The sequence below is a fragment of the Bos grunniens genome, chromosome 27 (assembly GCF_055505025.1).
Source record: "Bos grunniens cultivar Pamir isolate PY7600 chromosome 27, Bosgru_T2T1.0, whole genome shotgun sequence".
Classification (NCBI taxonomy): Eukaryota; Metazoa; Chordata; class Mammalia; order Artiodactyla; family Bovidae; genus Bos; species Bos grunniens.
In genome coordinates this window covers 20,195,718-20,223,525 of record NC_141191.1, presented here as the reverse complement: position 1 = coordinate 20,223,525, position 27,808 = coordinate 20,195,718, and the positions used below count along the sequence as shown (strand labels likewise).

Sequence of the window (27,808 nt, the reverse complement as noted above, 5' to 3'; positions counted from 1 at the left end):
CGCTGAACACCTGGCAGCTTTACTCTTCTTATTTACTACCAGGGCTGGAACACACATACACACAAAAATAATCACCCACCACGTTTCAGGCCTTCCCAAGGGTAGGCTGCTGGAAGTGGTGCGTGGTGTCAGGAGCGTGGATTCAGAGTCAGATGCCAGAAACGCAGTCCCGACTCTGCTGTTGCTCTCTGATCAGCTTTGGGAAATGTTTCCAATCTCTCTAAAACCTGTAAAATGGAGATGAAAACAGTTTGGATCACTTGAGGTTATCTTCAGATTAAATAAGGCCATCAATGTGACATCAGTGTTAGCATAGTGACTGGTGCATAGTATATGCTCATATGTGTTAGCTATTATTACTTTAGCCCCACTTTTTAAAAAGATAAGCATTGTTCAATAGGTATAATCAACATGCTGGAGCTTCCCAAGTGTCACTAGTGGTAAAGAACCTGCCTTCCAATGTAAAAGACTTAAGAGACCTGTTTAGATCCCTGCGTCAGGAAGATCCCCTGGAGGAAGGCATGGCAACCTACTTCAGTATTCTTGCCTGGAGCATCCCATAGACAGAGGAGTCTGGCAGGCTACAGTCCATAGGGTAGCATAGAGTCAGACACGATCGAAGCGACTTAGCACACAGCACACAATTCACATACTATAAGATTTACCCTTTAAAAGAGTACAGCTTAGTTGGTTTTGTATATTAATAACATTGTTCAGCCATCACCACTAAATCCAAGATATTTTCATCATCCCAGAGAGAAACCATTTGTTTTTTTTGTTTGTTTTTTTTTTTTTTTAGGTGGCAACTGTGGTATCTCATTTTATTTATTTATTTTTTTAAATTTTATTTTATTTTTAAACTTTACATAATTGTATTAGTTTTGCCAAATATCAAAATGAATCCATCACAGGTATACATGTGTTCCCCATCCTGAACCCTCCTCCCTCCTCCCTCCCCATACCATCCCTCTGGGTCGTCGCAGTGTACTAGCCCCAAGCATCCAGTATCGTGCATCGAACCTGGGCTAACAAACACATGAAAAGATGCTCAACATCACTCATTATCAGAGAAATGCAAATCAAAACCACTATGAGGTACCATTTCACACCAGTCAAAATGGCTGCGATCCAAAAGTCTACAAGCAATAAATGCTGGAGAGGGTGTGGAGAAAAGGGAACCCTCTTACACTGTTGGTGGGAATGCAAACTAGTACAGCCACTATGGAGAACAGTGTGGAGATTCCTTAAAAAACTGGAAATAGAACTGCCTTATGATCCAGCAATCCCACTGCTGGGCATACACACTGAGGAAACCAGAAGGGAAAGAGACACGTGTACCCCAATGTTCATCGCAGCACTGTTTATAATAGCCAGGACATGGAAGCAACCTAGATGTCCATCAGCAGATGAATGGATAAGAAAGCAGTGGTACATATACACAATGGAGTATTACTCAGCCATTAAAAAGAATACATTTGAATCAGTTCTAATGAGGTGGATGAAACTGGAGCCTATTATACAGAGTGAAGTAAGCCAGAAGGAAAAACACCAATGCAGTATACTAACGCATATATATGGAATTTAGAAAGATGGTAACAATAACCCTGTGTACGAGACAGCAAAAGAGACACTGATGTATAGAACAGTCTTATAGACTCTGTGGGAGAGGGAGAGGGTGGGAAGATTTGGGAGAATGGCATTGAAACATGTAGGAACCCTTTGTTTAGTAGTCATTTTCCTTAATCTCCCCCATCCAGGTTCCTCATAACACTAATCTTTCTATCTCTGTGAATTTGCCTATTCTGGACATTTAATGTAAATAGAAATCATACAATTTGTGGGCTTTGTTTGGCTTCTTTCACTTAGGATATTACTTGCAAGTTTCATCCATGTTGTAGCATCAGTTAATGGTGTATTTCTTTCTTGGACAAATGCTATTTCACTGTATGGATATCCTGGAGATGGAGCATCCCCCATATGGAAGCTAAAGGCTGAGCTGCTGTTTGGGCCCATGTTCTTCTTCCATACTAGGAAAAACTTTTCTTCCCTTCTGGGTACACAGTGAACTTTCTTATGTTGTTAACTCTCTATTCATATGGCACCTTATCAGTCCACCAATGTATCTGCTTCCCGCCCTCCACACATACCTGGGAAGGGATTGGGTCTTGTTTAGTCCAGGAGAGGGGTGTGTTTAGTCCAACTTCCATGATGGCTCATCAAGAGGGACTGTGGCTGTGGGAGATGGTAACATACTACAGGTGCTGATCTTTTTTTAAATTTTTTTAGTTGAACTATACTATAGTTAATTTACAATGTTGTGTTAACTTCTGTAGAGCAAAGTACTTCAGTTATATATGTATACACATTTTTTATTCTTTTCCATTATGGTTTATCATATGATCTTGAAGATAGTTTCCCTGTACTATATGATAGGACCTTGTTGTTGACCCATTCTATACATAGTAGCTTACACCTGCTAGCTCCAACCTCCCACTGCATCCCTTACCCCAAGCCATGTCTGTGATTCTGTTTGTGTTTTATAGATAGGTTTATCTGTGCCACATTTTAGATTTCATGTGTAAGTGATATTATATGGTATTTGTCTTTATCTTGCTGACTTACTTCACTTAGTATGACAATCTCTAGTTGCAGCCATGCAGCTGCAAATGGCATAATTTCATTCATTTTATGGCTCGGTAATATTCCATTGTGTATATGTACTATATCTTCTTTATCCATTATCTGTTGATGGATATTTAGGTTGCTTCCATGTCGGCTATTTGGAGAAGGCACTGGCACCCCACTCCAGTACTCTTGCCTGGAAAATCCCATGGACGGAGGAGCCTGGTAGGCTGCAGTCCATGGGGTCGCTAAGAGTCGGACACGACTGAACGACTTCACTTTCACATTTCACTTTCATGCATTGGAGAAGGAAATGGCAACCCACTCCGGTATTTTGCCTGGAGAATCCCAGGGACGGGGGGAGCCTGGTGGGCTGCCGTCTATGGGATTGCACAGAGTCGGACACGACTGAAGCGACTTAGCAGCAGCAGCATGTCAGCTATTGGAAATAGTGCTGCTATAAACATAGGGATGCACATATCTTTTTGAATTATGCTTTTCTCCAGATAGATGCCCAGGAATGGTAATTTTATTTTATTTTTTTTAGTTTTCTGTGGAATCTCTGCATTGTTTTCCATAGTGGTTGTACCAACCTACATTCCTACCAACAGTGTAGGAGAGTTCCCTTTTCTCCACACCTTCTCTGGCATCAGTTATTTGTAGAGTGTTTAATGATGGCCATTCTGGTCAATGCAAAGTGGTCCTGCACTGTAGTTTTGATTTGTATTTGTCTAATAATTAGTGATGGGGCTTTCCAGGTGACACTAGTGGTGAAGAATCCACCTGCCAATGCAGGAGATGTAAGAGACGCTGATTCGATCCCTGGGTCAGAAAGAGCCCCTGGAGGAGGGCATGGCAACTCAATCCAGTATTCTTGCCTGGAGAATCCCATGGATAGAGGATCCTGGCTATAGTCCATGAGGTCAGAAAGGGTTGGACACAATTGAGTGACTAAGCCCAGTGATTAGTGATGTTGAGCATCTTTTTATGTGCCTGTTGGAAAAGACCCTGATAGTGGGAAGGATTGAGGGCAGGAGGAGAACGGGGTGACAGAGGATAAGAAGGTTAGATGGCATCGCCAACTCAACAGACATGAGTTTGAGCAACCTCTGGGAGATAGTGAAGGACAGGGAAGCCTGAAGTACTGTAGTCCATGGAGTCGCAAAGAATCGGACACAACTTAGTGACTGAACAACAACAGTTGGCCTTATAGATGCTGATCTTGTTGTATTTCTTTCTGTCAGTGAAGCCTGGGTCTGTCCAATGCCATGCATGTTGAGTCCACTCTGGTCCCTCTGAACCTGTAGAAGATTCAGGGGGCCAGTCTGCAGGTTCCTACTTCTGGCAATTGGCAGTGTTATGAGCTTTGCTGTCTTTCATATGGTAAGAGTCTTCACTTGGGATTGGCAGCTGGATCTTTCTGCCTCACAGATTGCAAATATGCAGATAGGAAAGAAAATAGGTCCTGTATTCTTTATATTTAATACTTTCATCATATAGCATAATAGTTTGTTATTGTTTAGAAAATGTTTTAAATGTGTTGGTATTCAGCTAGAAGTAGTAGCTGAGAATTTCATTAAAAATTCAGACTACAATATTGGTCTTTGGTGATGAGGTGATTAGTAATAGTGTCTAAAGTCATTCCTATCATGCCTCTGTGTGTGCTCAGTCATGTCTGACTTTTTGCAACCCCATGGACTGTAATTCGCCAGGCTCCTCTGTCCATGGAATTGTCCAGGCAAGAATACTGCAGTGGGTTGCTAATTCCTACTCCACATTCCTGTCATAGGTTGTCAGTAAAGATTTCTCCTAGTCTTTAGGACCCTGAAATCACAAATGTTTATCTCATGTTCACTGGCCTATAAAACAAGCAGTGGAGTTACCTGTCTGGGGTTAGTGACCCAGCATACAAGCAACATCGAAGCCAAAACCGTAACTAAGATCAGTGGTCTCGCCAGAAAGGACCTGAGTTTGGCATGCACTGCAATGTGTCCACCTTGCCCCAGTCTACCAGAGCTGAAACATTGATATAGAAATACGGCCCAGGTGATGGCTTGGGGGCTGGAGTTGCCCTCATTCCAACTTTCATTCTTTGAGGGTGCGCACAAAATGTCTTTCAATTCAGCTTTTTAAAAAGAGGTCTTGGTGGTTTTCTTTTTGGTCTTGTTTTCATCTCAGAAGAGCCCTTAACAAATGGAATTATATTCAGTGCGTGTTAGGGGTTTGTCCAATTGCATCAAATATAATCCGATTTTAAGCCCTGTGTGAGCTAAGGCCTATAGGGGGAAGATACTGCAAGAGTCCGTTTTTCACAGTGGTCTTCATCTTTGTGCTGTATCAGGAATACTGGAGGGGCTGAGAGGGCTTTATCATCCCTCCTAATGTCAGCAGTGACACCCCTTCTGATGTCACAGTTGCATCAAGATTATGTTCTATCACTGAGTTCTAAGCTCAGGAATTCAAGTTTGAGACCCAAACCAATAACACAAACAGCATTTCAATCAAGGTGGACCATTTGGCATTATAAGAGTGGTTATTCAATAGGGAGAGGAGCCTCTCACATGGCTCAGCAGGTAGAGAATCCACCTGCCAACGCAGGAGAGACAGGAGACGCAGGTTCAGTCCCTCGGTTGGGAAGATCCTCTGGACAAGGAAATGGCAACCCACTCCAGTATTCTTGCCTGGGAAATCCCATGCAGCCTGGTAGGCTACAGTCCATGGGGTCACAAAGAGGTGGACTCGACTAAGCGACTAAGCATGCATGCAATGAGGAATTTAAAAGATATTTCCACAATTACGTACACTGCCCTGTAATGGTCTTGTTTGTAACTTCCTTTTTTCCATTGTGTGTATATAATTTTAACCTTGTGATATTATAGATTTTATATCTCTGAATAGATTCAAACAGAAGTGAGTTTTTAATACATATATTGAAGAAAACTCTTGTAGCATAATCCTACATCCTTTTAAAGCTAAATGTACTAGTTAGGGGGAGAATTAATTCCAAAGATGAAAGATAAGACATGGATTTACCTCTCCGATATTTAACTACTTTCATAAAAGATCTTAAAACTTTGCTTAAATCATTCCTTGAGACTTTATTTCATTGTTAAGATCTAATGTCTGAAAACACCCTTATAAAAAACAATTTGACTAGATTCTAGGGTAGGAATATAACTATAAAAGATTAAGTGATCACACTTAATCAAAAAATTTAAATAAATGATGTCTTTGATATTTCTTATTTTTAAAGGAATAGTTTTCTCACATTTTTAGTTCTTTTACATTATTACTAAAATAGTTGAAAAGAGAGATCTTGACTTTCTGAAAGGTGAGAATTTTTTCTAGTTGCTTAAACTGTTACTGGGAAATTTAATTCTGTACATGAATGATCAACTCTCAAATAAATATGATATTGCAATAAAGAATATTTACTTAAAATGTTCTGATTGTAGTTTAATCTTTGGTATCTCTGAAGCTCTCTTTAGCATTCGTGAATTTAATATTTTTAGGACATCAAGCCAAAGAAGTAGGGACTGAGAAGTGGTCACTCTAATGTTGGCTATGGCTTAGAGAGTTATCCTAGAAATACCTTAATTTCAAAGGCATGATCAGGACCCAGAATGTCATTTTTCTTATAGGGTATCTAATCTACAGGGGTCTGACCCCATGGAAGCATATCTACCTTAAGAATCCTGGATAGTAGACAGGTTCCTCCTATCTATTTAGTCTGTAAGATTGGCCTTCCATAAATGAGATTGTCTTCTGTCCTGATCAGGTAATAGCTGCTTTAGGTCAAGAAGGAGAGCTTTAATATTTCAGTCCCCTCTGCCTATGTCAAAGTTTCTGTGTCATGAGAGAAGCAATGGGTTGAGGTAAGGCCAGGGCTGAAAACTCCAGGCAGTTCACACCCTTTTGAAAATGTTACCTGGTGAAGACCATAAGGATTTACAGGAATTTTATCCCTTATTGTTCTCTCAAATGTGAAATTCATCATGTTTGTTTCTTTTAGGCTTACAAACTGATCAGTTATTCTTTGATCCTGAGCACTCAAACAGAGCAACAGTTTGGAGAACTTTTCCTTATCAATTTAAACTGGAATGCAGATGTAGAAAGTAGGGAAAAGAAATAAAGTCTCTTGAGCATCTTTCATATGCTGGGCACTAAGCTTTATATTTTACATAAATAACTTTATTTAATCTTAAAATGAAATTGGGTACAATTATGCCCATTTTATCGGAGAAGGTGGTGGCACCTCACTCCAGTACTCTTGCCTGGAAAATCCCATGGATGGAGGAGCCTGGTGGGCTGCATTCCATGGGGTCGTGAAGAGTTGGATACGACTGAGCGACTTCACTTTCACTTTTCGCTTTCATGCATTGGAGAAGGAAATGGCAACCCACTCCAGTGTTCTTACCTGGAGAATCCCAGGGACGGGGGAGCCTGGTGGGCTGCCGTCTATGGGGTCACACAGAGTCGGACACGACTGAAGCGACTTAGCAGCAGCTTAGCAGCATGCCCATTTTATGGATGACACAAAAGGTGAGGTAACCAGTTCAAGATTATATCTTCAATTTCTGGTGAACTGGATATTTAAACCCTATCTATTTTGTTCTGAATGCTAGGTCTATGGAGATTTCCATTTCCCTCTTAATAGTGCATTCTAACTAATAGAATAGAGATTTTAATTTATGCTATTTTGAATACTTAGTGGAACCTAAAAACATAGCATATTAAGAGAACATGCTCCCTCAGAGAATGTTTATTAATTCAGTGTTGGTATAACATTATTCTCTCAATAAATCCTCAAGTTAAGAAAGCTTAGAAAAACAATTGTGTGAGGATGCCAGGAAAGATACATATATATGTGTATATATATTGAAATCTGTGGCATTTTAGTGCCTCTGAGCTCAATGACTTGAAAACAACTTTAGGGCTACTTCCAAAAATAGTAGACAGCAGTCATTTACCATGGAAATAAAATAAGAACTGCTGCAGTGGCTTTGTATTTGTATGAAACCATTTGGAAGCTGGAGAATCATTTTCCACACATGAAACATTTTGCTCATTAATGGAACACATTTGATTCATTGTGCATCATAGGCCTTTTGGCGGGTTGTGTTAGACAAATAAACTTAGGCTCAATTCGATGGAAGGAAAGTTAATGTGTAGAGATGCTACTTATGATCAAGTGTGACTGGTGCCATAGGAACAATAATTTGTCAACCTCCGTAAGAATTAAGAACTCGAGGCTATTAATTCTGAAACGTGACAGGATTTGTATTACATGTTGCTTAGAAATATGGTTGATCAAATTGATGGGAAAATACAATTTAAACATCAATTGCTCCTGTAGCTTTCGTTTTTGGTACTTTATAAGCACTGTTTCTTCTTGGGAATTTCCAACCCTGCTTTTGAAAGTTATCACATGTATTTTCCTATCTGTACAGTGCTGCATATTTATTAATTCAACAAATGTGTATTAACTTTCTGCTATGATGGGTCTGGTTTTATGCTGATGATAGAAGCATCGCATATGCCACAGTTGCTCTGGACGTTTGACGTTCTCATTATTAGAGTTTACAATTCAGGGTAGATATTTGAGTTGCCACAGATGAGTTTTCATTTCTAAAAATGGCAGTCACAGCATTTCTGGGCCATAATTGAACATATGCTCAAGGTGGTTTTGTTGCCAGATGATCTGAAATTGAAATGCCTGCAATGAGTTGTTCTGCATGTTAATATTTCATAACTTCTCCAATACTATCACATTTCTATTATTATGAAATGATATATTTGATAATCAATGGGGTGATTTCTAAATTTGTGGGATTTCTTCTGCATTTTCTAATATGTGAAAGTCAATTTAAATATAAAATCCATAAAAATGCTTTGGTAAAGGAAAGAAAAAAAAGTCGACCCACTTTCACTTTCTCATCTACAAGTTTGTAGCCAATTTCAGGCTTGCTGTGCTTAGTCGCTCAGTTGTATTCAACTCTTTGCGACCCCATGGCCTGCCAGGTTCCTCTGTCCATGGGATTCTCCAGGCAAGAATACCAGAGTGGGTTGCCATGCCGTCTTCCAGGGAAATCTTCCCAACCCAGGGATTGAACCCTAGGTCTCCCACATTGCAGGCTGATCGTTACCATCTGAGCCACTGCTGCTGCTAAGTCGCTTCAGTCTTGTCCGACTCTGTGCGACCCCATAGACAGCAGCCCACCAGGCTCCCCCATCCCTGGGATTCTCCAGGCAAGAATACTGGAGTGGGTTGCCATTTCCTTCTTCAATGCAGAAAAGTGAAAAGTGAAAGTGAAGTCACTCAGTCGCTAGGGAAGCCCAATTTCATGTCTAGATCACTCATAAGTGGGGTTCTATTTCCTATTTATATACTCTTATTCTGAAATCTGCTTTATTTACACTTGCTCTTCTAAATCTGACATTCTGTTCTATTCAAATATAGTTTGAGATTGCTCACATACAGTCTGGACATGATGCTTAAATTTGACTTTTATTATATAGTACTAGAAACGAGAAAATGAGTATGCTTCATTACTTTAGAAAAAAAGAGATTTAACACTAGTTCAGCAATGCTTGATGATATTGCTACTTCAAATTATTTTGGTTCATTGATTAAATGTAAGGCAATGTGTAAACTTTTAACTAAATTTATATGAGACGAATAGGTACTAATCTGTGATTTCAAATATTTCTGGGTGTAAGTTTATCCTCTGCATTTTAAATTTGTATAGTAAAGACTGCACACTGATACGAGCTATCAGAATACAAAACATAATTCTTACCTATGATATGTTGATTTTTTTTCAAGTCTTGAAGATATCTTTTTATAATTTGAGGCATCGACTTTACAGTGCTTATTCTCCCTAAGAATACATAAAGCATCCTCTTTATTAATTTTCTGTATCCAAGGGCAAATCTGATTATAGTTTATACATAGTCCAAAGATGCTTAAGAGAAGGTTATAACAAGGCTAGCCATTGATCATACCAGTGAATTTTGTAGGTTTATAGGTATAGCCCAACTCTTTCTTCTACTGTGAGTAGAATATAATACAATATGCAGGAAACATACAGGTAGCCTCAATAAACACTATGAGTTAAATTTCACCAAAACATTCTACTTATGAGCATGCTATACAAAGGTAATAAGTGACTCTGTAAACATAGGGTCAGATCAGATCAGATCAGTTGCTCAGTCGTGTCTGACTCTTTGCGACCCCATGAATCGCAGCACACCCGGCCTCCCTGTCTATCACCAACTCACGGAGTTCACTGAATGTGGATTTTACTAAACTATATTTTTAAAAGAAGAATCAAGGTTATATGAGCAAGGCCAGTAGTAACATCTCATTTCATGTAGGTACTGAGGAGTTCACAACAAACAGATGGGGTAATAGTGAAGCAGTGACAGATTTTCTTGGGCTCCAAAATCACTGTGGATGGTTGCTGCAGCCATAAAGTTAAAAGACATTTGTTCTTTGTAAGGAAAGCAATGACAAGCCTAGACAGCGTATTAAAAAGCAGAGACATCTCTTTGCTGACAAAGGTCCATACACTCAAAGCTATGGCTTTTCCAGTAGTCATGTATGGATGTGAGAGTTGGACTATAAAGAAGGCTGAGTGCCAAAGAATTAATGCCTGTGAACTGTAGTGCTAGAGAAGACTCTTGAGAGTCCCTTGGATTGCAAGAAGATCAAACCAGTCAATCTTAAAGGAAATCAATACTGAATATTCATTGGAAGGATGGATGCTGAAGCTGAAGCTCCAATACTTTGGCTACACGCTGCAAAGAGCCAACTCACAAGAAAAGACCTTATAATTATAGCTTATAATTTGAGAGTTGTGAGTTCTTATGTCTTTGAGTTCTGTTGAGTGATGCTGAGAAAGGAAAGGATATGGTGTGTATCATGGACAAGGTATGTACCCTGAAGGTTAATTCTGATCAATGTAAAATAAACAGTCTTGGGGATCTTCATGGAGATGATTGCACAGACATCCCTCCTTGTTATCAAAAGAATTCTTGAAGAATATAGTTTCTATTGTTTGAGAGGTAATGACTACCTCAGCAGTTTCATCCACTCAATTTTTATAAAAATTGTTCTTTGGTTCTTGGCCAAACTTCTTCCCATATCAAAAAAGTCCTAGAGCTGGAAAGTGGTATTAAATACCCAGGTTAAGACCAAAGAATATTGGCATTAACAAAGTGTGAATTGGTGTGGGTAAATTCCTGGCATTTATGCTCAGTTCTAAATGTAACTGGATCGCTCTTATCTGGAAATGTGATTTGAGAGCGTAAGAAAGAGGAATCTGGCCAGGGCCACAATTTGGCATGGGTATATCAGAAATACCATAAGCATGGTCTTTTTTTACAATATGATATTTTATTGTTTGGACTTCTGGCTGCTTGCTGAAAACATGCATTTGTGGGAAATATATGGAAACATTTCTTTTTGATAAATAAGGAAATACTTGAGTAGAGATTTAGTTTTTGATTCTTGTATGTGCTATTTTTGTTCAATAACAGTGTTTTGCTTTTTCTTTGCTTATGTTGGGAGAAAAGACTCAAGTTTTATGCAATCACACTTGCTTTTACATTTTAGCAAGTTGCTCTTATAAAGCAAACTAGGAAGCCACATATATTATTTCTACATGTTTCCAACTGTGTGGAAAATTAGTATTTTGAAACTTCAGTATATTATATATACATACACATATGTCATTCATCTCACAGGTAACAGTGATGACTCCTTGGCCCAGTGATTTGATCAGGCAGTAAAGCAGTCGGAAAAACACTTACCTTTGAAAGATTGTTCTAAGTTCCTGTTTCTCTTTGCTAAGGTACTGTTTTAACAAACTATTTCTAATTTAAATTCTGGGACACTCTCACTTTTCTAAAGTATAGAACAGCTACTCTGATCCATGCTGTGTGTATAGGTGGCAGTGATCTTTCACTGATGCAGTGATGTGGATGTAAATGTACTGGATTACAAATGGAAGGTGAATTTATGAGATGCAAACAAATCCCACGAGTCTATTTTTGGGTAGATTTGTTTAGTTTTATGAAAGTATGAGCTTATGCTGATGAAAATGTTGTTATGAATGAGGGTAAACTTCAGTCGCCAGCTTTAAGTGTGATGTAAGTCTGTCCTTTCTGATCTTGAGCCGTTGTAGACTTCTGATGGGAGATTGGGGTAGGGGGTCATCATCTCTTCTTAATACACCAAAAACAAAATCATGACCCATTGAGCAACATGTTTCCAATACCCCTGCTCCAGGAGGTCATAAACGGCTAAGCATTAGTGTAAAAACTTTTTTGTTGACATGGAAAATATACTAGAAGACATATTTTTCTTTTATAAAATTCACAGTTTCGTGAGTGTCATAATGATTCTACAGATACTTCAAGTAGAACTTCTTACATCACAGGTATTTGGGGGGATTGTTTGTTTGTATTTTTTGGCTCTGCCATGTGGCATCTTAGTTCCTCTGCCAGAAAAGGAACCTGCACTCCCTGAAGTGGACAGGAGGAGTCCTAACCACTGGGCCACTAGGGAATTCTGACAATATGGTGTTGATGCTCCATATATTTCTGTTTTCAAGAAAACCTGGTTTAATCTTCAGCATAATAGAAGCCATTGATCAGAGAAGTTTGTTTAGCATTTATTTCTAAGTAACATTCCTTGTTTTTAGGGGGCCAAAAATATGCAAGACTTGTGGAGTAACATTTTCTTAAACTAATTAACCAGCTGGAGCTTATGACTATGTGTTAGGTCAGCTAGTAGTAATAGTAACTCACTGCATTTGGTGTGTTCTTACAAAGTATCAGCCATTATTCTAAGGTCTTCAGATTATTTGACTCATTTAAATCCGTATGTGTTTAGTCACTTCATAGTATCCAGCTCTTTGTGACCTCATGAAGTGTATCGCCTGCCAGGCTCCTCTGTCCGTGGAATTCTCCAGGCAAGAATACTGGAGTGGATAGTCATTTCCTCCTCCAGGGGATCTTCCTGTCCCAGAGATTGAACCTGGGTCTCCTGCATTGCAGTTGAATTCTTTACCATCTGAACCACCAGGAAAGCCCTTATATCCATGTAATAACTCTATTTCCCACTGATTCTATGCTGAATACATTAAAAACATTTTTATAGTTTTAAAGTCTGGATATGTCTTAAGATGGATGATTTCTTACAATTGCTATCCATGGGGCAGAAGTTAAGATGGTATTTGTTATTACTTGCACATGTCAAAACATCAAACTCACCAGTCTTAAAATATTCAGAAGCGATGTCAGGGGCTAGGAAGGATGTCCCAAGGGGGTAAACAAAACACTGTAACTCCTAAGAACCACTTTGTTAGTGGATAATAGAGGTAGTGGTGAGCCACCCGGGTTGAGCAGTGTTCCTGAGCCAGAGTCAGCTGTAGGCTGGTTCTGGAAGTGTAAAGCCAGATGGGGAGCCCAGCACCAGTGGTGTTTAGTAGGATTTGTGTGAAGAAGTGCTGTACTATTAACACTTCTGATAGCACAATGGACAGTATACTCTAAGGAAAAACTCAGACACTGACAAATCTGATTCAGGAACTGGTTTGGAAGAGTTTGAATATGAAAAAGTTTTAGGAATTTCTAATTCCAATTTATGATGCTTATATTTTCCTCAGTGTATTTGCATGATACTGGCATATGATTAAAATGCACAGTTCTGAAAGAGTACTTTTAATTTGCATACAAAATAAAATTCATAGCATTAAGAGCTTTCTGTCATATTTTAATTGGCTCTGGCTTTCCTTCCCAGTGGCATTTAAAATTTTGTCTAATTATTAGGAGTTTTTTAGACTGTATATTGACAGCATCATTATCTCTATTTTATATAGACGAGGAAATTGTGACAGAAGTGACAGAACTCGAATTTAGATTAAGCGTGTTTCACTGTATATGATACCTTTGTACAGCACTGTTTCTGATGATGTCATTACAGAAAAGTTATAATGTGTTTTATTAAACCATGTACAGTGAAGTTAAAATACATTTTCAAACTTCTCTTTTATGAGTTCCTGTCTCAGACCATGATTCTAGGCACTTCTGTCCCTCTAAGGAGGAGCTAATAAAGGAAGTTTAATCCTTTTCTCTGCGCCTTTGTAGCTCCTTCCTCTTCAAGTGCACTGAAGCAAGTTTAGTCAGAGAATTCGACTCAAGGCAGAAAGTGGAGGGAGCCCATTGTTGCTGCCAGACCAAGTTGCACTGTAATCCAGAAACTGTTACTAAGGCAGGCAGTGTATTTTAATTCCCCTCTGGCTTCTGTGCAGAAACTCCACCTATGGTTGCACAGGTTGTATCTATTCTTAATTGGTTCTGCTCCTCTATCTATTTTTAATCAGTTGGAAATCTTCAGGGGAATGTGGCTGAAGGATTAATTCCTTCCAATCTCCCAACATATTTGCCTTTCTAAATCTATGCCAGAAAAACAAAGATGTTTCATTTTATATTCATCTAAAAAACTGTACAAAGAGAAAGTAAAACATCTTTCACTTTTTATCATTCATATGAAATATGACTTACAGAAAATAGGTTAAAATTAAAATTCTTCCTTGGGATCTTTTTATCATGTATATGTCAAATATTAGAAATCAGTTTGCTTTTTGTGATCTTCAAATGCAAACATAAAACCAAGCGTTTATTTCTAAAGTATTTTTCATTTCAGTCTGATATGAAGATTTGATATCATCCAGGTATATGGTCTGAAAAAAAAAAACAACAGAAGCTTTTTGTGCCTGTTTATCACATTGGGTTAATCTAAAGCTCAGCCATTTCCTTTTCCTGTATTTGCTTTACTCCAAAATTTTAAAAATAGGATCTTACAATCAGTGATCTTTACTTTTAAGTATCACCTTTCTCTTCCATCTTTAACATACAAATGGGAACCATGATACTCTGCTTTTCATTAAAACACATAACACAAACCCAAACTTTAATTTCACTCTAGAGGCAACAAGTTTGGTAAAAATATTTATTATGCAACAAACAATATTGTCATCACAGTTTTGTGCTGAAGTTAAAGGAAAAAGTACATATACATGGAAACTCAAATTGATGTCCTTATCAGTGTGTCTGAAAGCTGGCGAGTAAGTCCCTTGTGGTTTTACAGCACGTGTTCTTTCACATGATTTTCCATTATTCTCAGGTGTGGCTCACAGCTTATTAATAAAGAAAAATAGTCATTTCCAACAATGGATTCAGTATCTGCCATATCTATTCCATTATCTAAAAATTAAATTTCAGGAGAAAATAATGTCAATATAGTCTTTTATGTTTTATTCTCAGAGGTCATTTAACATACATTTATAAAATTAATCTTAAACATGGAATATCACTTTGGAAATACTACTACAAGAAAAACTGAATGGGTAAGTAAATGGAAAACTTCTATAAATGCAATCTATACATTTCACATATCCAGAAAGTGTTAAATAAAGTGAATTATTATCCTTATTATTAACAAAAAGTCAAGGCTTTCCCTAAAGGGATATGAATATAGGAACATTTGAAGTGAAGAGTTAGAGGAAAGCAGGTTCCTCAGTTGCTGTTTGTACAACTATGTCTTGCTTTAGGGCTTCCCTGATAGCTCAGTTGGTGAGAATACGTCTTGCTTTAATATTATAGATATTTTATAGTTTAATTGAAATGGGATGTATAGTACTTGATACTCTTCCCTCCTAAAAAAAAAAAAACAACAAAAAAAGTCCCACCCTGTTCATCAAAGGCACAAAGCATGTTTATCCTGTAAGGATGCAATTTTTCAATAGTATTAAATCCTATAATTTTTTAAAGAAAATTGACATAATCAAGTGTGCTTTTAAATGTTAGTCCATCATACAGGCAATATAGTTTGGGATTTAAGCCGAATTCTACCTTCAACAGCCCTTTCTTGTATCTCCTAAAATCACGCAATTACATTGCAGCCTTTTTGTGACTTTAATTTGAGGCGCATGTTGTATTTTGGTCATCAGGTGGTTTGTGAAATATATGACTCAGATTAACAGGGAGATTGGATACTTGAGTTTTGCTTCTCTGAAGGACTCCAGATATCTTTTTGCTTTTGAATATGATAACATTTTCTGTGATTTGTTCCCTCAGTCTCATACTGCTTCTCATGTCAATCCTTCAGACATGTTTGAACTTCTAGCATTGGTTCCAGGATCTTAGTAGAGTTACATGTGAACATTTGATGAAGAATTTGCATTTTTATTAAACAATGGGAAAGACATGTGTCTGGTATGTTACTTTGCTGCCAAGAAAAAAAAAAAAGCGGGGCTTTAATTATCCAGTGGTCCAAGGGTCAGAGTTTTTATCACTTATCATTATTTAGGATCTTGAATTGTGCTCCTAGTAATATCTGGAGAATTGAGTGGACCTGATGGAGAGAAAAGTATCATATGGGGATATTGGTAATCAATACTTTCACAATACCATCCATATTCATGAATCTTTCTGAAAGGCTGAAGACTTGACAGTCTTTCCAGGAATTTCATCCATCCCAGAAAATTTATCCTAGGAGAATGTGCTCTGAGCAAGGGTTGTAGTTGGTGTTAGCCTTAAATAGGAAAAGCCAGACACAGTCACTCTAACACTCAACTTGAAAGCAAATAAGAGTCAAGTAAATATGAACCAAATGCCTCTGTTAACAATCCTTATAGTGTTTTTTAATATTTTGTAATTTATTAGTGTCAGATGTTGAAATCAGGGCTCGCTTGCACAATGGTTTATGGTAGACAAACTTCAAAGATTTCATTGAGTAAGTAAACACATCTCTTTATTGTCTCAGTTTCCAACTCTCTTCTATTGTCCGTTGAAAAGAGACATCGTGTATTTTGGCTGACACTCCTTGTTATTATCCATTCATTCTTTGGGAGTGTAAAAGCAGATAATGCTGAAAGGAGTTGGAATTTTTCTCATGTAGTCCTTGTTTCACAATAACTGCCTCTAATTGTCATTTTATTCAGAATTGGTCCCTTTGCTGCTGCTGCTAAGTCGCTTCAGTCGTGTCCGACTCTGTGCAACCCCATAGACGGCAGCCCACCAGGCTTCCCCGTCCCTGGGATTCTCCAGGCAAGAATACTGGAGTGGGTTACCATTTCCTTAGGGGTCAATGAAATTGATTCAGAAATATCTTGGATCTGGAAGCTTCTTTGAGCTGAGCATGCCTAAGTTCCCCCACCCCACATTTATCTCATTAATATAACTTTTTCCCAAAAATATATAGTGGACTTTTCCAAAAATATATACTATACAATTTTTGCAAAAAAAAAAAAACTCCAACATATAATATTGTCATAAACTACAAAGTTTGTTTCTGTGACAAGTAAAACTTGTATTAAGAATACATCTTATGAGTTGGTGAAGTGATATGTTTATTCGTTACTAAGAAGAATTCCTGGATTTTTCTCCCTGAGAATGTGACAGTGGAGCAAGGGCGTGAGAGAGGTGACAGAATGATCCATAAGACTGTCTGGGAGAAAAGCTTCACAGGCAGAAGGTGAGGGTGAGCCGAGCACATTGGCAGAACTCAGAGGAGCCTGTAGAGCACTGAGCAAGTGCAGCTCTGCATTGTGGTTCTGTTGCTCAGTTGCTAAGTCATGTTGACCCTTTGTGACCCCATGGACTGCAGCAAGCCAGCCTCCTCTGTCTCCTAGAGTTTGCTCAGATTCTTCAGTGAGTCGGTGATGCTATCTAACCATCTCATTGTGATTCTATTCATGCTTTAATGACCCTCATCAATCAAGGGGAAAGAACATGTCATAACATGTTTATATCCCCACAGTTGCAAGAAAATGATATTTAATACATGTTTGTTTGAAGTCTAACGATAGGGACTTGGGGAAGTTTAAGAATTAGTATCACAAGCATACACCTAAAATACAGAAAAATTAAAAGGAAAGAATGAAGCTTCTGTGTACCAGATCTTTGCACACAGATTCTTCCCCCCTCCCCGCAAAGACATTTAGTTCCCATTCTTGTTATTTTTTTGTACACAGATTCTGAGTGGCAATTATTTCCAAAGCCTGCATTAGTATATAGATTTTCTTATGTAATTTTTGCATGAACCTTGACTATTTGATTGTGAAGATTAAGCCAAGTAATAAATAGTCTGATGTTGGCAACATGTTACCGCGTACCCTCACGTAAAGCTGAAACAGTAATCTTTTTATGAAAGGACAGACACATTGGGGCATGTTGAATCAATGGTCAAATGGAGGTTAATTTCCAGAATCTGTTGAATAGAAGAAATTGGATAAAATTATCAACCAGATTCCAATTGCAAGAAGTCAGTGTAAAGGTTTTTGAATCTTACTTTGTTGGGTTCTTAGATAGCAACATGATTTGCTTGGAAGAGAACAGTTCTGTGGATAGGAATATGGGACTACGAAATGAACATTTGGGATTCTAGTAAGTGGGAAACTGAAGGACCCAGTGCAGAGAAGCGTGTGTATATTACAGAACAGAATGGATCCTTAGGCTATTGTAGATGTTATAACCTGAGCCAAAATTTGTCTCAGAGTTTGGAGTGGAGCAGACGATACAGGTGATTTATGTGAGTCTAGAGCCAAGTAACCCATTACTGTAAAAATGGACTACTAAGAGTTATTAAAATGAGGAAGGGTAACATCAGTATTTCTCCTTGGAAAACAGAAAATAATCACTTGAGATCATTTAAAGTGAGTGCAACATATGAGAAGCAGAGCATTGACTCATAAATGGTTTGGCAGGCTTGAGTTGTATCCATTTGAAATAAACTTTATTTGTTTAGGTTGAAGCCTCTCTTTTTTTTTAAGAGTTGGCTTCACATAGTGAAGGGGAATGGCTACATAGATGTATTTTGTATAGTCATTAAAATGATTGTGGTGGGATAGATATGGCACAGCCTTCAATACATGACTTAACTGTTGGAACAGGCCAGGTGTGGTGATCTTACTCACTTTTATTTTTTTTTTAATTTAATTTTATTTTTAAACTTTACATAATTGTATTAGTTTTGCCAAATATCAAAATGAATCCGCCACAGGTATACGTGCGTTCCCCACCCTGAACCCTCCTCCCTCCTCCCTCCCCATACCATCCCTCTGGGTCATCCCAGTGCACTAGCCCCAAGCATCCAGTATCGTGCATCGAACCTGGACTGGCAACTTGTTTCTTACATGATATTTTACATGTTTCAATGTCATTCTCCCAAATCTTCCCACCCTCTCCCTCTCCCACAGAGTCCATAAGACTGTTCTATACATCAGTGTCTCTTTTGCTGTCTCGTACACTGGGTTATTGTTACCATCTTTCTAAATTCCATATACATGCGTTAGTATACTGTATTGATGTTTTTCCTTCTGGCTTACTTCACTCTGTATAATAGGCTCCATTTTCATCCACCTCATTAGAACTGATTCAAATGTATTCTTTTTAATGGCTGAGTAATACTCCATTGTGTATATGTACCACTGCTTTCTTATCCATTCATCTGCTGATGGACATGTAGGTTGCTTCCATGTCCTCGCTATTACAAACAGTGCTGCGATGAACATTGGGGTACACGTGTCTCTTTCCCTTCTGGTTTCCTCAGTGTGTATGCCTAGCAGTGGGATTGCTGGGTCATAAGGCAGTTCTATTTCCAGTTTTTTAAGGAATCTCCACACTGTTCTCCATAGTGGCTGTACTAGTTTGCATTCCCACCAACAGTGTAAGAGGGTTCCCTTTTCTCCACACCCTCTCCAGCATTTATTATTTGTAGGCTTTTGGATCGCAGCCATTCTGACTGGTGTGAAATGGTACCTCATAGTGGTTTTGATTTGCATTTCTAATCAATGACTGTAGTAAAGTTGCAGGATATAAAATCAACACACAGAAATCCCTTGCATTCCTATACACTAATAATGAGAAAACTGAAAGAGAAATTAAGGAAACAATTCCATTCACCAATGCAACGGAAAGAATAAAATACTTAGGAATATATCTACCTAAAGAAACTAAAGACCTATATATAGAAAACTATAAAACACTGGTGAAAGAAATCAAAGAGGACACTAATAGATGGAGAAATATACCATGTTCATGGATTGGAAGAATCAATATAGTGAAAATGAGTATACTACCCAAAGCAATTTATAGATTCAATGCAATCCCTATCAAGCTACCAACAGTATTCTTCACAGAGCTAGAACAAATAATTTCACAATTTGTATGGAAATACAAAAAACCTCGAATAGCCAAAGCGATCTTGAGAAAGAAGAATGGAACTGGAGGAATCAACCTACCTGACCTCAGGCTCTACTACAAAGCCACAGTTATCAAGACAGTATGGTACTGGCACAAAGACAGAAATATAGATCAATGGAACAAAATAGAAAGCCCAGAGAGAAATCCACGCACATATGGACACCTTATCTTTGACAAAGGAGGCAAGAATATACAATGGATTAAAGACAACCTCTTTAACAAGTGGTGCTGGGAAATCTGGTCAACCACTTGTAAAAGAATGAAACTAGACCACTTTCTAACACCATACACAAAAATAAACTCAAAATGGATTAAAGATCTCAATGTAAGACCAGAAACTATAAAACTCCTAGAGGAGAACATAGGCAAAACACTCTCTGACATACATCACAGCAGGATCCTCTATGACCCACCTCCCAGAATATTGGAAATAAGAGCAAAAATAAACAAATGGGACCTAATTAACCTTAAAAGCTTCTGCACAACAAAGGAAACTATAAGCAAGGTGAAAAGACAGCCTTCAGAATGGGAGAAAATAATAGCAAATGAAGCAACTGACAAACAACTAATCTCAAAAATATACAAGCAACTCCTACAGCTCAACTCCAGAAAAATAAATGACCCAATCAAAAAATGGTCCAAAGAACTAAATAGGCATTTCTCCAACGAAGACATACAGATGGCTAACAAACACATGAAAAGATGCTCAACATCACTCATTATCAGAGAAATGCAAATCAAAACCACTATGAGGTACCATTACTCACTTTTAAGATAGATGAAATCCTCAGACTTTAGATAGTGTAAGTCCAATGTATAGGGTGAATTGATTCATTTTGTTGTTGTCCAGTTGCTAAGTTGTTCACTTCACACACACACACACACACATGCACAATTTTCTAAGCATGCTTTGTATTTTCTGTTCTATTTTATCTTCACAGCTCTTCTGTGATGCCGTGTTATTCTTTTTCCCACTTTATAGATGGGAAAATAGAACCAGTGTCATCAACTTCTTGCACTTGTTCAGTTATACTTATCGCACACAACTATATGCAAGTACTTGCCATGTGTTGGGAATAAAATGATGAATATGTTAATCCTTGCCTTGAAAAATCATGATCTAATTAGAAAATGGCTTAATCGGCTTGGGCTGCTCTAACAAAAATACCATAGACTGGATAGCTTATAATAAAGTTGATTTCTTACAGTTCTGGGGACTGGAAAGTCCAAGATTAAGGTGCCGGCAGATGAACTATCCTGAGGGCATACTTCCTGGTCATATATGACCACCTTCTGTCTGTGTGTTCAGATAGTGGAAAAAGTGAGAGATTTCTCTGGGGGCTCTTTGATAAGGACACTAATTCCATTTTTGAGGACTCCATACTCATGACTTAAACAACTCCCTAAGGCCCCACCTCCACGTATCACCACAGTAGGTTTCAACATGTGAATTTTGAAGGAATATATACCTCCAGTCTATAGCTGGGAGGTAGACATGAAATTCCTGTATTTGATATGTACAATAATAGAGGTAACTTCCAAATGTCTTAGGAATATAGAGGAAGAAACCCTGGTATACACAAGCATATAGTCAGGGTTAATATTAAAAATACTTTACAAGATGCATGCATGGATTCCAGTTGTGACCATATTCTGATAACTTGAATAGCAGCCCTGCAAATAGATGAGAGAAGATGTTCCACATGGATACGTGTGTGGTCAGTCACTCAGTTGTGTCCAAATCTGCAACCCCATGGACTGTAACCCACCAGGTTCCTCATGCCCAAGGGATTTTCCAGGCAAGAAAATGCTGGAGTGGGTAGCCATTTCCTTCTTCACTACATGAATATTCAGTTCAGTTGAGTTTAGTCAGTCATGTCTGACTCTTAGCGATCCCATGGACCACAGCATGCCAGGCTTCCCTGTCCATCACCAACTCCCGGAGTTTACCCAAACTCATGTCCATTGAGTCAGTGATGCCATCCAACCATCTCATTCTCTGTCATCCCCTTCTCCTCCTGCCTTCAGTCTTTCCCAGCATCAGGGTCTTTTCAAATGAGTCAGCTTTTCACATCAGGTGGCCAAAGTATTGGAGTTTCAGCTTCAACATCAGTCCTTCCAATGAATATTCAGGACTGATCTCCTTTAGAATGGACTGGTTGGATCTCCTTGCAGCCCAAGGGACTCTCAAGAGTCTTCTCCAACACCACAGTTCAGAAGCATCAATTCTTCAGTGCTCAGCTTTCTTTATAGTCCAACTCTCACATCCATACATGACTACTGGAAAATCCATAGCCTTGACTAGATGAACCTTTGTTGGCAAAGTAATATCTCTGTTTTTGAATATACTGTCTAGGTTGATCATAACTTTCCTTCCAAGGAGTAAGCATCTTTTAATTTCATGGCTGCAATCACCATCTGCAGTGATTTTGGAGCCCCCAAAAATAAAGTCAGCCACTCTTTCCACTATTTCCCCATCTATTGGAGGAAGCTAATTTAAAATGAAAATTTTATTTTAGAGAATACAGAGAAAATTTTCTGTTATTTAATCTTTGTGTGCTCGTCTATAAAATAGGAATAACAGAAAATTCCTTCATAAAACTATTGGTAGGATCAAAGAGTCAGACACAACTCAGCAACTGAACAATGACAACAATTTTTAAGTACATTTATAAATTAATTCTAAATTCATTTAAACATATAAAGTGTTTAAAACATAAGTCAGTACTCAAAAATGTTAGCTCATTATTATTGCCACAGTTTTTATGCATCTTATTTGCATTTTGGAGATATATGCATCTTAAAAATTATGCATCAATGTAAATATAAATATAGAAATGATTCACTTTGACACTGATGATGAGGCCTTTGATATGGGGTGACTTCTTTTGAGACTCATTTCCAAAACTAAGGTACATGAACATCTCTACAACAATTTTTTTCTCTGAGATGTTTTGAATATCAGTTATCAGTTGTCTGCCACCTTCCTGTGTGGCTAAGATGTGATGTGAAATATGGACAGCCAGTCCAGGTCCTCAGGATGACCAGTGCTCTAACATGAGTCTGCTGGTATTACCAGAGAGTGGCCATGAGTGAGATCACGAACAGCCTGTGCAATTCAGAGAAATCCACTCAGAAATAGCACCGGGACACATTCAGAATGCGAGATGCCACTGACTCCCCTTTGAAATCACCACTCATTTCTCGTGCCCTAATAATAGCCAATGGACATGAGTTTGAGGAAACTCCAGAGATGGTGAAGGACAGGGAAGACCGGCGTGCTGCAGTCCACAGGGTCACAAAGGGCTGGACACGACTTAGCAACTGGACAAAAAATAGCTAATGACATTTTTAGCCCCCCTTCCAAATCACAGAGAGAAGTTCTGTGATAGATTTTTATCATTTTCATTCCAACAAAGAAATGTGTGTTGTATTGACAGATCCTGGGATACAGGATGTAATTCTCTTTCTGCCTCAAGAAAGCATCACTTTTATTTCCAGACTTAATAAAACTGTTATAAGAAAATAGTAACAGATGTATTTTCTTGTTGTGTTTCAGGGCATCTAAATAGTTAGATTTGTGTTTTCAAAAATCTGCAGGACCAAAGACTCCCTGAGGTTGAGCTGCTAAATATAGTAGTAGCTGGTCAAGTTTCTGGGTCTTATTCAGTAGATGAAAGCGGTTGGTTTTTGTCATGGTTGCAAACTCCAAGCCTGTGAGCAGAGACAGTCCTAGTTGATGGGAATAATGAATACAGTCCAGCGTGAAATATGCCAGGAATATCTTAGAGGCAAAGCATGAAAATACTCTGACATTGTGATTTTTTTCAGACATCTAAAACATGTTTTATGAAAACTGAGTGTCTTTTAGATGTTGATATGATTGAATATGAGTATTACATCATTTGTTTTCTTTCATGTAACTTTATGGACATGAAGCAGGAGCCATCATTTCAAAAATAAATGCTATACCCTAAAGCACAAGGCCACATCGAAAATTTGTGTTTTTGTTTGTTGTATCTTTGACATTTTTGCATTTACATCAGAAACCTAGCTTCAGTTTGATATCTTTAGAAGATTTTGCAGGATCTAATTATTTGGCAGTTAATCTAGCACTCTGACCCACACTTAATGATGTGCCTTGCATTATTTCTGAAGAGCAACTTGTGTATTTGAAATATTTAAATTTGATTTAGAGGAAACTATTTTAGTGAAAAAGTGACTCACTATAGGTTTATAAAATAACAGAGTAATGGGTACAAAACTCTCTAATGGGTTTACTAAAGCAGATTTTTTTAATTTAAATAAAGCAAGCCTTTTGACTATACCCCATCTTTTTAAATTAAACTATATCTTGGATTAGCTATGATGCATGTGAAATAAAAAAACAGACACGAAACAGTGGAGAAAAGGGAGACAGTGTTGAGAGAGGAAAGGAGACGAGTGATGTATTATACATCCACCTGTGTACTTGAGATTTGCTAAGACAGTGACGGCTGCCAAAGGCTGTGCTTGCTTGGACATTTGATGGTTCCTCTTAATTCTTGCTCACTGCTTGCATCCTTATTACATCTAATGAGCCAGTTGCTCCACAATACACTTGTCATCTCCTATTAGCCAAGTGTTCAATTATCAGTTTTCTCTGCTTCCCTTTGACCTTGGATAATTTGAGAACGCTGCACTGTGACTAGATGTAAATGGACATAAGAACAACACAGGCAGTGGTTCCCGACTCACACCTGTGACATCCTCAATAATGTTAGAGAACTAATTATTAGGAACCTGAAAATTTTTGTTGACTTGCCACTGTAGGAAAACAGACACTACAGTGATTATTCCTCCATGCTTCGCTATTGTAAGGTGTATTTAAATAATTAAGGAATATAAACAACAAAATATGAGGTAAAAATCTTGGTCATGTTTTGACTTCCCCTGGTTAAAAAATTCATATAACACACTCTATTTTCCCACTACTTTTATTATCATTGATATTTTAAAATTTTTACACCTCATGCTGGGAAATCACCTTAATGTGCCCATAAACCTGGCCAGATCACAGGATACTTCTCAAACTTTAGTGAACTCAAATTTCAGAAGAAAAGTTTCTTGAAAATTGAGATTCTAAGCCCCTAATTGAGTGCTAATTAGGAGGTATAGGATAGGGTCCAGGAATTTATCCTTTTAGTAAGCATCCAGATAATTTTCATGTGGGTGGTCCATTATCCACACTCTGAGAGCTATTGCTTTAGGATATTCCAAATATTGTTAAAGTGTTTCTCTCTTCAGTTCAGTTCAGTTGCTCCATTGTGTCTGACACTTTGTGAACCCATGGACTGAAGCATGTCAGGCTTCCCTGTCCATCATCAAATCCTAGAGCTTACTCAAGCTCATGTCCATCTAGGCGGTGATGCCATCCAACCATATCATGCTCTGTTGTCCCCTTTTCCTCCCACTTTCAATCGTTCCTAGCATCAGGGTCTTTTCAAATGAGTCAGTGCTTCCCATCAGGTAGCCAAAGTATTGGAGTTTCAGCTTTACCATCAGTCCTTCCAATGAATATTCAGGACTGATTTCCTATAGGATAGACTGGTTGGATCTCCTTGCAGTCCAAAGGACTCTCAAGAGTCTTCTCCAACATCACAGTTCAAAAGCTTCTATTCAGTGCTCAGCTTTCTTTATAGTCTAACTCTCACATCCATACATGACTACTGGAAAAAACATAGCTTTGACTAAACAGATTTTGTTGGCAAAGTAATATCTCTGGTTTTTAATATGCTGTCTAGGTTGTCAGAGCTTTTCTTCTAAGGAGCAAGCATCTTTTAATTTCATGGCTGCAGTCACCATCTGCAGTGATTGTGGAACTCAAAAAAATAAAATATCTCACTGTTTCCATTATTTCTCCATGTATTTGCCATGAGTGATGGAACCAGATGCCATGATCTTAGTTTTCTGAATGTTGAGCTTTAAGCCAACCTTTTCAACTCTCCTCTTTCACTTTCATCAAGAGGCTCATTAGTTCTTCTTCACTTTCTGTCGTAAGGGTGGTGGTATCCGCATATCTAGGGTTATTGATATTTCTCCCAGCAATCTTGATTCCTGCTTGTGCTTCATCCAGCCTGGCATTTTTCATGATGTACTCTGCATATAAGTTAAATAAGCAGGGTGACAATATACAGCCTTGACATACTCCTTTTCCTATTTGGAACCAGTCTGTTGTTCCATGTCCAGTTCTAACTGTTGCTTCTTGACCTGAATACAGATTTCTCAAGAGGCAGGTCAGGTGGTCTGGTATTCCCATCTCTTTAAGAATTTTCCATAGTTTGTTGTGATCCACACAATCAATGGCTTTGGTAGTCAGTAAAGTAGAGTAGGTGTTTTTCTGGGACTCTCATGCTTATTTGATTACCCAACAGATGTTGGCAATTTGATCTTTGCTTCCTCTGCCTTTTCTAAATCCAGCTTGAACATCTGGAAGTTTATGGTTCACGTACAGTTGAAGCCTGGCTTGGAGAATTTTGAGCATTAATTTACTAGCGTATGTTGCTGCTGCTGCTGAGTCACTTCAGTCGTGTCTGACTCTGTCGACCCCATAGATGGCAGCCCACCAGGGTCCTCCGTTCATGGGATTTTCTAGGCAAGAGTACTGGAGTGGGTTGCCATTGACTTCTCCATCACTAGCGTGTGAGATTAGTGCAAGTAGTTTGAACATTCTTTGGCATTGCCTTTCTTTGGGATTGGAATGAAAACTGACCTTTTCCAGTCCTGTGGCCATTGCTGAGTTTTCCAAATTTGCTGGCATATTGAGTGCAGCACTTTCACTGCATTATCTTTTAGAATTTGAAATAGCTCAACTGGAATTCCATCACCTCCACTAGCTTTGTTTGTAGTGATGCTTCCTAAGGCCCACCTAACTTCACACTCCGGGATGTCTGGCTCTAGGTGAGTGATCACACCATCGTGATTATCTGGCTCGTTTTTAGGCTGGCATATAAGTTAAATAAGCAGTATGCTCTTTACAACTTCGGACCTTACTCCTCTCTTAGAATGTAGCAGAATGACCCAGGAGTTACGACCCTCAAGCATTTATATTCATCTTTAAGTTTTATTTATCTGTTTCTGACTGTGCTGTGTGCTGTGTCTGCATTGCTCTGTGGGCTTTTCTTTAGCAGCGGCAAGTGGTTGCAGTGGTCTACTCTGCAGTTGCAGTGCACGCGTTTCTCATTGCGCTAATTTCTTTGGCTGAGGAGCACAGATTCTAGGGCGTGTGGGCTCAGTTGGTGTGCCTCCTAGACTCTGTAGTTGCAGCTCCCAGGCTCTAGAGCACAGGCTTAGTGCTTGTGGTGCATGGGCTTAGCTGCTTCATGGCAAATGTGTTCTTCCTGGATCAGGGATTGAACCCATGTCTCCTGCATTGACAGGTGGATTCTTTACCACTGAGCCACCAGGCAAGTTGGATCATCATGCACTGAGGGCCAGACATCATGCCAAGTGTTCTGCATGTGTTAAGGCCTTTAACCCTCACAGTCTGGTATTGTCACCTTACCAAGGGGTCATGGAGACAAGTCCAGTTCCATTCACTCACTGGCTGTGAATCTCTGAGAAAATAGTAATTCCAAGCTCCCTAAATCAGTGCTCTCATCTGAAAAATAGGAGCAATATAGAACCACTGGGAGGATTAATAAGAAAGCACTTGGAGTAGAGTGAGTTTCACCTGGGAAAAATAATTTAAATACCAAACACACATTTCCCCCAAGGAACTTCAAATACAGTCAGGGCAATCTGTAGTGCAGTGGTGTTCCTTTCTGCTGGATAAAGGTCTCAGTCTCTACCTCTCTTCTGTACATTGCTGCTGTTGCTCCAAGTCGCTTCAGGTGTGTCTGACTCTTTGCCACCCTATGGACTGTAGCCTGCC

General features: G+C 38.6%; 1 long non-coding RNA gene across 18 annotated transcripts in view; it reads left to right on the top strand.

The window, feature by feature from the left end:
• The window catches only part of LOC147343611 (uncharacterized), a 729,471-nt gene that overhangs the window by 496,132 nt on the left and 205,531 nt on the right, over positions 1-27,808 (top strand). For 4 of the 18 annotated variants that reach the window (XR_015156274.1, XR_015156286.1, XR_015156284.1 and 1 more), the window contains one exon: positions 11,371-11,477. The exons of the other annotated variants lie outside the window; for them this stretch is intronic. This is a non-coding gene — a long non-coding RNA (uncharacterized LOC147343611). The remainder of the gene's footprint in view (positions 1-11,370; positions 11,478-27,808) is intronic. 18 annotated transcript variants of the gene reach the window in all.